The sequence below is a fragment of the Pygocentrus nattereri genome, chromosome 16, assembly GCF_015220715.1.
Source record: "Pygocentrus nattereri isolate fPygNat1 chromosome 16, fPygNat1.pri, whole genome shotgun sequence".
Classification (NCBI taxonomy): Eukaryota; Metazoa; Chordata; class Actinopteri; order Characiformes; family Serrasalmidae; genus Pygocentrus; species Pygocentrus nattereri.
This window is the reverse complement of record NC_051226.1, coordinates 34,366,999-34,369,498: the sequence shown is the minus strand read 5'-3', so window position 1 is coordinate 34,369,498 and position 2,500 is coordinate 34,366,999. Positions and strand designations below refer to the sequence as shown.

The 2,500-nt window shown below is 42.9% G+C and overlaps 1 protein-coding gene across 11 annotated transcripts in view; it reads right to left on the bottom strand.

Annotated features, from left to right (window-relative positions):
* LOC108413069 (transcription factor 4) overlaps window positions 1–2,500 on the bottom strand; it is a 296,629-nt gene that overhangs the window by 44,658 nt on the left and 249,471 nt on the right. The gene's annotated exons all lie outside the window — the stretch shown is intronic.

The window sequence follows — 2,500 nt, the reverse complement described above, 5'->3', positions numbered from 1 at the left end:
CACCGGGAGTAGTATAGCGGCAGCCTAGCAAAACCTTAGCAACCACTCAACAACCACCAACCAACGTCCTAACAACAATTTATTGTGTTTAGATGATGGTCATGTAAACAGCAGACAAATCTGATTAAGAAATCTGTTAACGAGGCTGGATTATAGCTCAGTAATCAGATTTCTCAGTGCATGTGAACTGCTCTGATTTCTTTCAGATTTCTCGGCAGGAAATAAGCGAGCCGAGTGGCTGTGAGACGCAGCAAAACACATTCGGAGCGACACTGAAAACGACTACCAGCTTGATGAAATGATGGATTTCAATATTCTTCATCTTCTAGATGATGCTTGTTCATATTTTTAGGTAAAATGGTGTGATGTGCAAGAAAAGCCGCGCCATGAAGTTTGAGTTTTACATTACGTTTACGTCGTGTTTTCTTCTGTGAGTTTATTGGCTGGTTGTAAAGCAGAAATCTGATTACTGTCTGACTCATGCAGTTTCCCCATGATCTGACTCAAGTGCACGTAAATGTGTTGATCAGATTACTGACAAATAGATTTTCTGCAGTTATCGGATTATTAAATGCATGTAAATATGTTGATTGAATTACTTACAAAATCAGATTTTTTGCAGTTATCGGATTATTGAGTGCATGTAAACGTGTGGATCAGATTACTGACAAACTGATTTTCTGCAGTAATCCGATTATCAAGTGCATGCAGATGTGTCGATTTGATTACTGACAAACTGATTTTCTGCAGTTATTGGATTATTAAGTGCATGAAAACGTGTTGATTGGATTACTGACAAACTGCTGTTTTGTTTGGGTTGCAACCGTAAGGGTTAAAGAACCCACTGAAATATTTATCCAATAAGAATTTTGTTGTGGTATTCAGGAAGCAAACGCTCTCATTGGTCAGGAATTCAGGAGTTGAACAGAAGGCCTTACACATTAGATTAACTACCAATTTATTTAGGAGGTGACAGAGGAGTCAAACAATAACACTGTGTACACGAATTGTAGTCTAAGCAGGTTCCAGGTGGTTGTTAGGAACGGAAAACAGCGGCAGCAGCTCAACATCGGGACTCTTTACAGAGACAGTCACTGTAACACTGACACATACAAACATCTAATGCTTATGAGCTTTAAACGCCTGCATTTAATCCGGAACGTTTATGTAAACTGCTGTTAGCTTAGCGCTAACACACTATTAGAAACTCTATTGGGGCGCTAGCTGAAGTTAGCATTATCACAGGGCTGGAAACTGAAGGTTTAGCTCTACTAGTCACGGCTCTCCACTGGAAAGTGTTAGACTGAGAAGGTCACACAGCACTCTATGGGCCGTCTGACCACCACAGACTGGGGGCACAGGTCAGCACTTTCCTTTCTTTCTCTCCTTTACTTTCTTATTTTATTCTTTCATTTCTTCTGTTCTTTTTCATTCCCTGTTCGCACTCTCTCTTCCTTTCCTTCACTCTCTCTATTTTTTAACCTTTCGCTCTCACCCGTTTTTTTTCCCTTCATTTAGTTCTTTCTCTCTATTCTTCCTTTCTCTCTCGCTCGCTCTTTCTTTTCTTCCTTTCCTTTTCTTTCTTTCTTGATCTCTCTCACTCTTTTCTCTTTCACTTTGTTATTCGTCATTCCTCCCATTTCTTTTAAATTTCTCCCTCCACAATTCCCTCTCCATCTTCTCTCTCTCTCCCCCTCATTCCTTCCCCTCTCTGCCTCTCTACATTCTTTCCATTTTCTCTGTCTTCTGTCCTCTCTCCTTTTGCTCCTCTCTATTTTTCTCGTTCCTTCTCTCCCTCTCTCTCCCCCTCTCTCTCCCTTTCCCTCTCTCACTCTCCCGCTCTCTTCCTCTCTCACTCTCCCTCTCTGTCTCTCTCACTCTCCTTCTCTCTCTCTCTCCCTCTCTCCCCTCTTACTTTTCACTCTCTCTCTCCCTGTCTCTCCCTCACTTCTCACTCTCCCTCTGTCTCTCTCTCTCGCCTTCCTTCTCTCTCTCTCTCACTTCTCTCTCCCTCTCCCTTTCTCTACCTCTCTCTCCCCCCTGTCTCTCCCTCACATCTCTCTCTCTCCCTTCCTCCCTCTCACTTTTCACTCTCTCTCTCTCTCCCTCTCTCTACCTCTCTCTCACTCTCCCTCTCTCTCTCCTCTTACTTTTCACTCTCTCTCTCTCCCTGCCTCTCCCTCACTTCTCTCTCTCTCTCTCTCTCTTTGTTCTCTCCAGCTGCTGAAAGCTTTACGGCTTGTTTTGAGAATAAAAAACAAGCTGAAATGTGGGAGACATTAGTGGAATCCTCCTTGATGTTTCTTTTCAAGTCTTCCCTGCTCTCTCTTCTTCTCTCTCCATCTGTCTCTCCATTCCACCTCTCTCTCTCTCTCTCATTTCCTGTATTTGGTTCTAGTCTGTTTGCTGTCTGTGATGCGCAGTGGTCACATGATGCTTCATATACACCAACACACAGAGTCATAACAGTCCACATACTTACAATACCAACAGCAGAGAG